Genomic DNA, 13,704 nt, shown 5'->3' with positions numbered 1-13,704 from the left:
CTGTGGGAGGATGTCACAGACTTCTGAGCCACCAGTGGGTGTGGATCTGGCACCCAGATTACACAAAGGCAGTTTGTCAACACAGGAGGCCTGGAACATCAGACATGATATGTCACTGATTTCCTTTGAAATCAAATCCAGCCTGGAGTTGATTTGGACCATCAAGGAAAAGCTGGTTGGGGGTGTGGGCTCAGGAGGCTGGGAGAAAGCCCTGGGTTATCCTCAGCTCAGTATTAGCACATGAGGTGTGCTGCAAGTGATTCAGGACTAACAGCGAAAGCTGCAACCCTGTAAGGAGTCTACTTCAAAAGCATGCGCATTGGAGGTACGGTCAAAATACCCCAGCGATGCCGTTGCTAGCCTGTTCTTTTAAGTGTGCTTTCTCGGGTAGGGAAGACTGGGGTCCTGCTGGGCAGCACAAAGTCCATACAGTTAATGGTTTAAGGGTGTTACTGGAGACACTGTAGTGAGCCAACCCAATGGCATAGAGCCAATGCATACGGCACTTAACCATGATTGAGGTTCGGCAAGATGGTTCAGCAGGTAAAGGCACTTGCTGCCTGACAATGGCATTCTGAGGACATGAATTTGATCCCTGGAGCCCACGTAAAGAAGGAAGACGGGCACTAACTCAGCACAGTTGCCCTCTGGTCACCAGAGACACGCCATGACACATGTGCCGCCCACCACACTAACATTATGTTTCCCCCAATGAGTGTATATTTTACACTTTAGGAAAAACACTTTATTTTGTTATCATGTGCTATAACATGGAACATATTGAAATATCTAGATTCTTGTTTTGAAACTTTTATTTATTTCCATTTTATGTGCATGAGTTTTTTGCCTGTTTAAGTCTGTACATAATAGGTGTGCAGTGCCTGTGTAGACCAGAAGAGGGCATCAGATCCCCTGGGACTGGAGTGACAGACAGTGGTGAGCAACCGTGTTGGCACTGGGAACTGAGCCCTGGTTCTCTGGAAGAGCAGCCAGCACTCTTAACTGCTAAGCCATCTCTCCAGCTTTAAATACCCAGCTTCTTAAAATGTTCAAAAACGATAGCACTCTGAATGGAGTCAAGCAAGTTTGTCCTGGAATTTGGAAAGCATTTACGAAAATTCAAAGAAAAAAAAATAATTTTGACCCCTGGACTTGTCTCCAAAAGAGTATGAAAAATATGGAGGTGAAAGTGTCTGCTGTACAAACATGAGTTCCTGCACTCTGATCCCCAGCATGCGCAAAGCTAGGCAGGACTGTGTCTATGCCTGTGACTGGCCTATAACTCCAACAGACGCAGGTAGATCCTGGGAGCTTGCTGGCCAGTCAGGCTAGTCAAAATGGTGAACTTCCATTTCAGTGAGAAACACTATTTTCAGAGAGCAAGGCCCAAATATGGCCTGCACATGTACTCACATGATCGTGTGCATATGTACACTCATGTTCATACACCACTCAGGCATGCACATACATTGTACACACATACAGATGCATGCCTGTATGGACACACAAACATGCATACACATGCACACACATGCACATACACCATGTGTGCACATGCACACACCACACAAATGAAGAGAATGAATAATGCAAGGAAAAAAATTTAAAGAAAGAAATAAAGCTGCTCAATTTTACTGGCATGTGTTTATTCATAATAGATTGTAAAATTGAGATTCAGATACATAAAAATGGTAATAGCTAATTTCTTATGGGTAAAGGATGTAGCAGGAATCTTAAAAGTTCTTATTAATAAAATCAAACCTGAGGCCAGTTATTGGGGTCAATGCTGGTAGATCAGAGAGACAGAACAAGCCACAGCTATCTCACCTTGCCAATTCCTCAGCTGGTCCTGTTTCCTCAGACTGGAAGCTTCTGTGTCCTCATCCCAATGGCTCTCAGCTGAACTGCTGCTCGAAAGCCTGAAGCTTAACCAGCCACATGCTTAACCAGCCAAATCTTCTAGTTTCTGGTCCTCACGCCTTATATATCTTTTTGCTTTCTACCACCACTCCCTAGGATTAAAGGCTGGCTTTCTGGGATTAAAGGCGTGTGTCACCATGCTTGGCTATTTCCAATGTGGCCTTGAACTCACAGAGATCCAGAGGGATTTCTATCTCTGGAATGCTAGGATTAAAGGTGTGAGTGCCACCATTTTCTAGCCTTTGTATGTAGTGGCTGTCTGTTCTCTGACCCCAGATAAATTTATTAGAGTACACAATATTTTGGGGAACACAATACCACCACAAAAGGATATACTATGAATTATGGAATAGACTCACAATTCCAAAAATCAGGTGTATTATCAAGTGTCTTTCTGAATAAATAAATAAGATAATATTTTTTTCTTTTGAGACAAATTCTCCTTTTATATGCCAGGATGACCTTGAACTCACAATCCTCCCGCATCAGCATCAGCCTTCTGAGTACCAGGATTACAGGAAATTCTGCTACAGCCAATGAAAGAATTATTTTAAACTCAAAAACTTCTAGCCGAATAATCGTGAAACAAAAGTCTCTAGGCAACAGCTTGTGAACGTTTAGTGATTGATTTTGTCGTCTCCGCTGTCAAATGATGTGTATTCAGGACAGAAAGGGGACAAATAGAGATTAGTGTAGAAGGTAGCAGAGCCGCTGTCCAAGTGTCAGAAAGACCGGAGGTGAACTGAGATGGAAAAAGAGAAGGTAGGACTATAGGCCTTCACAGTAGGAAGAAGAAGAAAGAGAAGAAAGAGCAAGGAAGATGCTGGAGCCCCTAGTCCATTCCTGAAGCGTAAATATAATTAATCTTATCAATTATAAAATTATAAAAACCAGGAGTCAGATGTCAGGGCAAAACCTGAAAGATCAGAGAAGCAAGGGATTAGCCACAGTCACTCCCCACCTCTCTGGATCCTCGGACCTGAAGGGCTGAGATCCTGTTTCCACTCTGCCTTATCACTTCCTGTTTCTCTCTATACAGACCTCCAGACCTCTATGGTTAACTAGTGGCTACTCTGCTCTCTGACTTCCAAGCAGACACAAACAAAATATCACACAACACAATATCCCCTCCAATGGAAGGCTCAGCTAGTAGCTCCTTGCCTATGAGAACTGTAAAGACCCCAAAGCTGGCTAATGAGCCTGGGACACTAGTTTGGATCTCAGAATAAACTCAAAGCTCACTGAAAGGAAGGAGGCAGTCAGCCTCAGACCACCTCACCCCTCCCTAGCACCCAAGCTGAACAGCACCCCACAGATGGGCTGTGCCTGGGTCTGTAATTTTGCCAGTGGGCAAAGACAGCCAGAGGCTGACCATGCATCTAGTTCCTCTGGCATCCTGAGATGCTGTCCAGAAACCTCCTTGATTTCCCTCTGGAAAACACAGGGGTAGTAGTAGGGCCAGACTTCCTGTGGTCAAGTGAAAAAGACAACACAATCAAACAAGACCAGACAGAGGTGAAGAAGACTCATTATCATCTTTCCTGTCTTTGGCACAGGGTACACCACTCCTGACTTTACTCAGGAGAAACCACGCCATGTTTATGCACTTGCTTAGTGTAATTCACTAGCACAGTCAAGGCTTTACAGAAAGGCAGCTTTCCCATTGTTACTGCTATTTCAACACTCCCTTTATTAAGTGTTATTTGTTCTGTTTTACCCAACTTCCCAAATACTTAACATTATGGCAGTAGTGAAGAGTTATATTCCTAAGGTAATTTTATAGACGATCCTGAGCTACTTATCATATTCTCTGGGGTGAGAAATGACCTCAAAAAGCAAGCTAACAGTTGGTCTATATGATAACACACACTCAGTATGTTGTGGTGTCTCCGTGCATCCTTCCAAACAACAGCAACAAGCCTTATAAAATACAAATATAATCACAAATGGCTGATGTTGTGTGGGATTACTAGCCAAGGGAACACACCGTGGATTTCAAATTGCTTTGAAAAGAAAGAAGCATCAAGTTTTATCCTGCTATAGCTTGGAGCTTATGGCGAGGAAGAGAAAGAAAACTTCAGAGCCTGCAAGGTGGAGAGAGGAGCAGACCGCAAATGCTGAACACGGATGAAATCACACCCAGGATCTGTAATCAAACAAGTGCTAATCCACCAGACAGGGTCTGAGACTTGGTGTTCTCTTTTTCTTTTCTTTTTTTTTATTAAGAAATTTTCTATTCACTTTACATACCAACCACAGATCCCCCCTCTTCCCTCTTCCCACCCTCCAGCCTTCCCCCCAACTCAGCCCCCATCCCCACATTTCCCAGAGACTTGGTGTTTCATAGCATATGCTCAAGGAAGAGCTTGAAGCCAGTGAGAGCAGAGTAGAGAGCTGGCTTCTGGGAGAGAGAATGCTTGACAAGGCATAGAGCCCTTCAAAAGTGTGACAGTGGGAGAAACACACACACACACACACACACACACACACACACACACACACACACAGAAAGGAGAGAATTCAAGTAAATACAGATGTGGAACACTCAAGGAATTATAAACAAACAAACAAACATGAGCTGGGTAGCGGCGTGCACACCCTTGATCCCAGCACTTGAGAGGCAGAGGCAGGCAGATCTCTGTGAGTTCGAGGCCAGCCTGGTCTACAGAGCAAGATCCATGATAGGCAGCAAAACTACACAGAGAAACCTGGTCTCGAAAAACCAAACACACACACACACACACACACACACACACACACACACACACACACACACACACACACAAAGAGAGCATGAAAAGGTTTTTCATACTGACAAGGTACCTAGAATAAAGTAAATACCGGAGAAGGATAGTAAAAAGATAACTGTCTACTATTCAAAGAGCTCTGCATGAGCCAAACCATATCATTCACAAATTATGGACCAGAGAGTAAAATGCAAAATTGAAAATAAAATTAAGGCACTTTAAAACAACAAGAACAAAATAGATACCTTCCTAATACCCAGAAGAAAAAAATCAAAATCAGAAAGCAAGGAAAACAGCAATTATGAAAGTGAAAACTGTTCATCTTTAAAGACAGAATATTTTCAGGGCCACCAGACAGATTACATTAGATATAAAGTTGAAAAATTGTCAGAATTCTTTAAGATGACAGTGGAAAACAAGGGAATGGAGCTTCATTTGCAAGAAAATCGAGGAAAGGAAACGCAAAGTAAGACTTTCTTCTTGAAGTTGACAGAGGCTGGACAGACGGTTCGGCAGTTAAGAGTGCTTGCTTTTGCAGAGGACTGTGTTCTGTTCCCAGCACCCACACTTGGCATCTCAAAGCCATTTGAAATTCCGGTACCAGGTAACCCAAAACCCTCTTCTGGTCTTAGTGGGTGCTGGCACATGTAGTGCACATAAACTCACACAGGCAAACATATGGACACATTAAAAAAAACTTGTAAATAAATAAAATTTCCATCCAGTAGTTTGACAGAATACCATGTCTCCTTGAGACATTTTCATGCACCGTGATCTGCTGCACTCAAGTCTTTGAGAATTTCATACTAGGTGTTTTGATCGTATTCATCACTCCATTCTTTAGCTTCTCCCAGATCTTGTCAGCTCCCCATTGTGCCGTCCACGTACTTCTGGATGTGGAGTCATCCTGACCCCTGGTTGACCTACCAGGAGTTGCACCTTTAAAGAAAACTGACTCTCCTCTAGAAGTCATCAACTGTCCATAGCTCCTCAGTTAGGGTGGGGGCCCCTGAACCCTTCCCCCACCTAGGCTAGAGTCTTCACTGACTTGATCTTGGGTGGGTCATAATCAGGCAACCATAGGTGCTGTGAGTTCATGAGTGAACTGTGTTCTCTAGAAGTCACTGTTTCAGTCCAGTTCTCTTTGAGCTCTGGGTCTTAAAACTTTTCCATCCTCCATTGTGTGATGGTCCCTGAGCCTTGAGGAGAGGGGAGGGTGTCATACAGATGTCCCATTTGTGGGTAAGCACCCCACTGATAGTCTTCTCTGCACTTTAACCAAGTTTGATTTTTTTTGCATTAGCCTAACTGCTGCACAAAGAGACTTCTCTGATGAGGTCAGAGAGCTCCACTAATCTCTGCATAGAGAGATATGAATTTTATACTTTATCTATTTAGCAAAATAATAGTAGTAAGCTCACCCCTGGGCCTGTGAGCTGCCCGGCCATGCATTCCTCAAGCTGAGATTTCAAGAACGCTAAGCTGTTCTTTACAATGCCACAGAGAACAGAGGTTTCCCTTTTTTCCTAAGAGGTTTAAATGCAGAAGCTTAAAACAGTATTATATTTTAGACATGATTTTATGACTGAGGAGTTTGGAATAAGCTCAACTGAGCTGTTCATTGCTTACTCACACAATCTACATGACAGTCAGCAGGGGTGGCTAGGACAGAAGGACACACTTTCAGGATGACCTCTTCCTCACATGTCTGGTGTCCTTGTCAGCACACAGAGAGGCTGGATTGAGCTGAACCTCTCTCCTTCTCTGGGTGACTGCAGAGCCTCTCCCTAGTTGTTCTAGTTGCATTGTTGAGCACCCACAATGAAATAAAAGGCTAGATAAGGCATTACTAAGTTCATGGGGAGGTGTGTGGGGGGAAATAAATCATTGAAAAGCACGGGAAGGGATTATCTCTACCAGATTGTAAACCCTGGTTTTATGATGAAAGATTTTCATAGACAAATATAAAAATAGGGTGCCTGGAAAGACTAGAAATAGCCTCAGCAACATTTAGTACATTAGTGGAGATTTAGTACAACATCCGAAATCTCTGGAGACAATGACCAGCTTTAGTTAAATAGTGGTGGCGCCATCATTTATCAGTCGTTTGAAAAAGGTGGCGTTAGATCAAGTTCTCACACTGCAAGAAAAAAATGAACATGTATCAAAGTTCTAACTATAAAAACTGAAACTTCACGTGTAATAGATGCCAAGGGCTTTCTCTGGAACTTGTTTTAGAATGAGACTTTATGACTATGATTCAAAAGGTAAATGCAATAAAAATATTGATGTATTTGTACATAAAAGTGAAACAGCTTTTGCATGGCAAAAATATAAAGATTGAATTGGAAGAAAGTAATTCACAACTGTCACAAACTACATACATATAGTGTAAATATACAATCTCTAATATATTCATAAATGTGTCCAAATTAACATAGTTTCAGTTTAAATTATAGTAACAGAAATGCTCTGTATTGAGGAAAAGAATCTGGGACAATATTTCCCTCCCATGTGCTTGGCAAAAATTCACAATCTTTACCTTTTATTCTATTGTTGGGAAATAGATATGTTCTCTTACCACTGTGGGAAGAATGCAAAGTGTAGCACTATAGTAGAGAACCTGACAGTGTCTGACAAGATTTCACATGCATGTAGCAATCAAAGTTCTAGAAAATTTATCCTAAAAGCTTTCCTTGAAAAGAATAAGATAAGCAGAATTAATCCTTTCTAGTATTTTTTGTCATTGTTACCTAGATTTCCAGTATTGAAAATTAGTTGAAAAAAAAAGAAATGGAACATTAACACAGTGGAGCCGTCGGCTACCCTACAGCTGAAAGAAGATGTCTACAAAGTGATATGCTGAGACTTTAGCATGCAGTGCTAGACGAAGGAACTGTAAAGGCGAAGTTCTGCCCCCGATGGAGCTGTCTCTAAGAGTGCGGCTTCTGTGTAGAGACAAGGAAATGATAAAATGCAAGGATCTGCCCGCCCTTGAAAAAGGAACCGCAAGAAGGTAAAACAGAAAGCAGAAAAACAGGTTAGTGACGAGGAACACCGTCCAGGAACAGGTGAGCCGGGTGGAGGACGGGACTGGGAGGAAGGAGGAGGGGAGGCAGCTGTGTCTCTGAGTGTCCGTCACGGTCATTTTCCCCCTTCAGAAGCAAATTAATGCTGTCCACATTCAAAACTCAAAACCAAGTCCTCTAGTATGGGCAAACCAAAGCTAATACTAAATATAAACAGAAACAAATGAACCTCAACTGAATTTCCAAGTAAGGAAGAACAAAAAATACAGGTAGTTGCATTGTTTTGGTTTTAGTGTTTTGAGACAGGGTCTCAGCATGCAGTCTAGGCTAGCCTGCAACTTCTGTTCCTTCTGCCTTGCCTTTCCTAGCACTGGAGTTATGGGCTGTGTGTGTGTGTGTGTGTGTGTGTGTGTGTGTGTGTGTGTGTGTGTGTGTGTGTGTGTGTTGCACATTTGCATGTTTGTGGGCTCACATGTGCATGGCTGTGGGGTTGGCAGAGATTGGCATTGTATGTCCTCCTTGATAGCCTTCCGCTTTACTCACCAAGGCTGAACCCAGAGGTTGCCAGTTCTACAGTGTAGCTGCCCAGCTTGCTCTAGAAGTATCCCATCTCCATCTCCTGAATGCTGAGGTTATGGATGGGCCACCATCCTCCCCTCCCCATTCACATGGCTGCTGGGCACCTGAACTCCGGTTCTCACCCTTGTACAGTGAGCGGTTTATCCACTACGCTGTCTCCCCAGCCTTTTGTTTTGTTTTGTTTTTAAATTATCAATTTTATTTTGAGCTAATTGAGATTTCACATGAAGCAGTGATTGAGAAGGGGTTAGGATGGCTCCTGACAGCCTGGCAGAGGAAAAAACCTTAGCTTCTTCCTTGGCTTTTGCAGACCAAGGTCTGATGCAGCCACTTACCCCTGTGGTATCTGACTGAACTAGAGTGGTTATTGTCAAAATGCGTCTCTCCTGCCCTGTTGGGCTGGAGAGCGTTCTGGCTGTCATCGTGGTCATCTCTTGCGCTGCCGTGGCTAGACTGGCCAGGTGAGTTTAATACTGGAACACCTAGGCACAAAACCCATAGCAGTGACAACAAAATGAGGAATGGGAATTCGGGAGGGAACTCTTCTCGGGGCTTGAGGTTCCTGGTGGCTCTGCCTTCTCCTTCTCAAGATCTCTGATCTCTGTGTTTCTGTATATTTTCAGGTCAGTGCTTTTAATTGAGCTAAAATCGTAAAAGGAAATTTCTATCACCCACGTACCTGAGACAGTGGAGCTTCTACTTAGAAAGAGGGGAAGGAGCATGTCTACTCCATCTCTCCAGAAGGTTCCTCAACTAGACTTTGAGTACAACTTAAAAAAAAAAAAAACACTATCCTACCTCCCCACCCCCAATTTGAGGGAACCAAGAGAATGCAATTTGAACATCTTAGGTAGGTTTGTTTTGTGGATCCTTACCTGTGCCATGATTCTGAAGCAATTTCCTGTGCATTTCAGGGTAAAACAAGTGAGTAGATGTGTTGGCATCTTGGAACCAAGGTGTCCCTGGGGTAGAGGGATATACAGAAGTGAGACAGAGGAAAGCAAGAAAAAGCCTTGTGGAATGGGATTGGGGTTTGGAATCTATGCATGATGTACGTATGTGTGTGTGTAAGGATGCTCAACACAAGCTGCAAGACACAGGAGTGTGTTATGAACTCCACGGAACAGGTCTCGAGGCTTCTTAACGACAGACGAATGCCGAAGCAGTGGTGAGAACTCGGAAGCTGCACATTGATACTGATGTGAATAAAGGGCCCCTGTAGAGAGGATGCAGCCTGCACATGTGCTATTAGAACATGACTGTGTGGGGCTGGCATTTTGGGTATTTGTTTGAACACGGCCTGTGCCATTGACCAGCCAATGTTCCAACGGCAGCTGTCTCTCTTTCCTCCACACGGATGGAGTAGGTTCTGGGAAACACAAATAGAACATTCAGTGAATTCCCTTTCCTGCGGGCTCCCTTCAGCCTCCTTCCCACGCACCCCTTCTGCAGATCCCTTTACTCTAACCCGACTCTTACTTCCACCCCTGGCAATTCGCAAAATTGGACAGCCAGGATTTTTATTTTCGAAGCGCTTCTTCACGGGCATGTCTTCGCTTCTTGGCTGCTTTAAGCATGCATGTGTGTGCATTCCTGCATACACCAGAGAATATGCCTTCATAAACTGGTCTTTCATCATGCTCTTGGAGTTCACATGGACTTCTTGACCTATGGTGTATGTATTGGTGATGTCCATGTTTTAGAGACCATAGTTCTAGAAGGATTGATCATGTCTGTCAGTTTGCTAAAACTAGATGGTTTAATGTGTATTATGGTGATGAGCACAGAAACTGTCTCAGAAAATAAAGTTCTATAGCTCCCATATTCACTAATATGTTAATCCAATTGTTAGCTTTTAACTCATTTGCAAGGAAAAAAATCTTTACAATGGATAATAAAAGATTTAAATGAATCAGCTCTTTCCCACCAAAAGAATCTGGTCTGGCTATAGGAGAGAGTGTACTCCTTGATTCATTCCTCCATCCATCCATTCACCTTCTCACTCACTTCATGTACTTATAACTAGTGTGGAATAGAGGGAAAGGGGACACCAGGCTCCTTTAAAGCCAATTTCTTGAGCTGTTTTTGCTTCATATTAGAAATCTTGACAGTCATGTACATTGTATAGATTAATTCCCTGTTGGACATGGAAAAGGAGCTCAGAAACAATTGATCAGTTTAATTCTATAAAAGTTGTCAGCTTCCTGTCAGCCATTGAGCTTGGGAGCTGCATGGGAGGCAGGTGGCAATATCCTCTTCCTTGTAAAGCGGCCACAGTATTCTTGGAAGCGTCCAGAAACATCTACGAGGACTGGAGCATCACAGAGGAGAGGTGCTGTTTGTTTTTTTCTAAAATGGAAACAGCTTTATTATGTTGTTTTATTATCAAAGTAATATATATATATATATATATATATATATATATATATATAATAAATCTTTTATTATCCATTGCGAAGATTTTTTTCTTGCAAATGAGTTAAAGGCTAACAATTGGATTAACATATTAGTGAATATGGGAGCCATAGAACTATATTTTCTGAAACAATTTCTGTGCCCATCACCATAACACACATTAAACCATCAGATCTACTTTTAGCAAACTGACAGACAGAGTCAAGCCTTCTGGAAGTATGGTCTCTAAAACATGGCCACCACCAATACACATACCGTAGGTCAAAATGTATATATATAGTTCAAGCAGCTTAGAAATGCTTATAGTAAAAAAAAAAAATCGTACCTGTTCCGTCCTTTCACAAAGACAACAGCTGTTGGGACTAAAGAGTTGGCTCGGTGGTTAAGAGCCCTGGATGCTCTTCCTGAAGACCTAAGTTCGGTTCCCATTGTGAACTTGGTGGCTCACAGCCATCCATAGCTCTAGTTTCACGGATCTGACACCCTCTTCTGACCTCCTCAGGTGCCAAGTACATGTGAAGTGCACAGATACCCATGGAGGCAAGACACACACACACATACACATAAAATACATAAATATAAAAATGTTCAAAGACAGCTGGGCAGTGGTGGTGCACATGTTTAATCCCAGCACTTGGGAGGCAGAGGCAGGCAGATCCCTGTGAGTTTGAGGCCAGCCTGGGCTACAGAGCGAGTTCTGGGACAACCAGGGCTACACAGAAACCCTGTCTTGAAAAACAAAACAAAACAAAAATGTTTAAAGATAATAACTTCGGTTTTTTTGGTTTTTTTTGTTTTTGTTTTGTTTTTTTTTTTCCGAGACAGGGTTTCTCTGTGTAGCTTTGTGCCTTTCCTGGAACTCACTTGGTAGCCCAGGCTGGCCTCGAACTCACAGAGATCCTCCTGGCTCTGCCTCCCGAGTGCTGGGATTAAAGGCGTGCGCCACCACTGCTTCTAAGAGTCAGTATATTTGGCCTGATGTGTGACTGTAATCCAGTAACTGGAAGGCAGAGGCAGGAGGCTTCTGACTTTAAAACCATCCTGGACGACATAAGTTCAAAGCCAGCCCCCTGGGCTTCATGGAGAGAAGAAGTCTCCAAAAGAAGCTGCAGCAGTTGCTTATAGCGTATAATTTTCCAGACTTTTAGTTTAAATGTAGACATTTTATAAATGAGAAGAAACTATATACATTATTTCCAAAACTAGTTTTTATATCATTAATATTTTAAATTTTAATTTTAACACATAAAATTAAGTTGTATGTATTAATGGGGTACCATGCTATGTTCCTAAACACTGAGAAATGCTTAATAATAATAATAATAATAATAATAATAATAAATAACAACAACAATAATAATAATTGGAAACATTCACCTCCTTAAACACTTACTTCCTTATGGTAGAAACTTTCCAAATTTGTCCAGCTTTTTGAAATGTGAAGTTCTTTGCTGCCATCTACGTTTGTCCCCCTGAGCAAGGGCCCCTCAGAACTTCCTGCTCCTGGCTGTAGCATCTTTCTTCATGTACCTGTCTCCCTGTACCCTCGCCTTCCGGTGACTACCAGTCTGCTTTCAATATCTAGGAGACATTTTGGATATCACCCAAGAGTGAGATCACGTGACACTTGTCCTTTTGTGCCTGACTCATCTCATCTAGAAAAACAGTCTCCAGGACCAAGCATGTCGCTGAACACGAGAGGACATCATTTTTTATGACCGAATAGTATAATATGTTTGTCTTTCTGAGTCTGGGTTATTTCACTAAATATGATTATCTTTAGTTCTATCTACTTTTCCAAGAATGACAATTTAGTTCTTCTTTATGGCTGACTAAAGCTTGGTTTGTATACATACATTTTTTCCATGTGTCCACTGATGGTCATACAGGCTGAGTCCCATATGTTGACTACTGTTAAAAAAATGTTGCAGTAAAACATGGATGTTAAGGTAGGCATCTCTGTAGTATGCTGAATTAAATTCCTTTGGTATATTCCCAGGAGTGATAATTGTGGATTGTATGATAGTTCTATTTTTTAGGTTTTTTTAAATTTCCATACTGATTTTCATAGTGCCTTGACTAATGTAAGCTCTCGTCATCAGGAAATAAAGATCTCCACCTCCTGCATCCTGCTCTCCCTCTCTCTATTTGTCTCTCTGTCTCTGTCTCTCTGTCTCTATATATCTCTCTGTCTCTTTCTTTTTCTCACTTTCTCTTTCTTTCTGTGTGTGTGTGTTCATGTGTTTGCAGGTACATGTGTATACATGTGTGTGGAGGCCAGACGACAGTCTCTTCCCTTCTACTCCTTGGATGCTTTCCACATTGTTATTATTATTATTATTATTATTATTTAGAAAGAGTCTCTCACTGTCACAGAATTCACCAAGTGGCTATCTTGGCTGGCCAGCATGGCTCAGAGGCCACCTATCTGCACCTACCTAGTACTGGATTGCCAGTGACCAGTACCTCACCTGCCATTTTGTTGTTGCTGCTGCTTACATTGATTCTAGAGAAATGAAGTGTTCTCGGGTCTCCATGCCTGCAAGGCAGGGCATTTACCAGCTACACTACTGTCCTGGCCTTGTTATTTGTTTTCATGATGACAGCTATTTTGATTGGGGTGAGATGGAATCTCCGTGTAATTTAGATTTTTTACTTCAATGGTGGCTTAGAATATTGAACATTTTTTCATTTTGATTAACCATTTGTAACTCATCTTTTGAGAACTCTCTATTCCTCTTGTCTATGTGTCTAGAAATTCATCCATTGTGTGTCCTAAAATATGGTATATTTGGGAAGAATTTCCATGGGTGCTGAGTAGAGTTTGTTTTCTGCAGTGGTTGCATGCAGGTTGTTGCATCTGTGGGTGTGTCTGTTAAGTCCCTTTGGTCCACAGTTGCACTTAACTCTGAAGTTCCATTGCTGATTCATCATTTGGATTGCTTATCTTTTGATGAGCGTTGGGATTATGTTGAGATCAATATGCGACTTTATTATCTAGTGGTGCTTGTTTT

The 13,704-nt window shown here is 42.2% G+C and overlaps 1 long non-coding RNA gene across 1 annotated transcript; it reads right to left on the bottom strand.

Moving 5' to 3' along the window:
* Positions 1–6,626: 6,626 nt before the first annotated feature.
* Positions 6,627–12,413, bottom strand: LOC143273987 (uncharacterized). The gene is made up of 3 exons (XR_013052363.1): positions 12,084–12,413; positions 9,589–9,644; positions 6,627–6,807 (listed from the first exon to the last, which is right to left on the bottom strand). It is a non-coding gene; the product is annotated as an uncharacterized LOC143273987 (long non-coding RNA).
* Between the last annotated feature and the right edge of the window lie 1,291 nt (positions 12,414–13,704).

Source organism: Peromyscus maniculatus, chromosome 6 (assembly GCF_049852395.1).
Source record: "Peromyscus maniculatus bairdii isolate BWxNUB_F1_BW_parent chromosome 6, HU_Pman_BW_mat_3.1, whole genome shotgun sequence".
NCBI lineage: Eukaryota > Metazoa > Chordata > Mammalia > Rodentia > Cricetidae > Peromyscus > Peromyscus maniculatus.
This window is presented reverse-complemented; position numbering and strand designations above follow the sequence as displayed.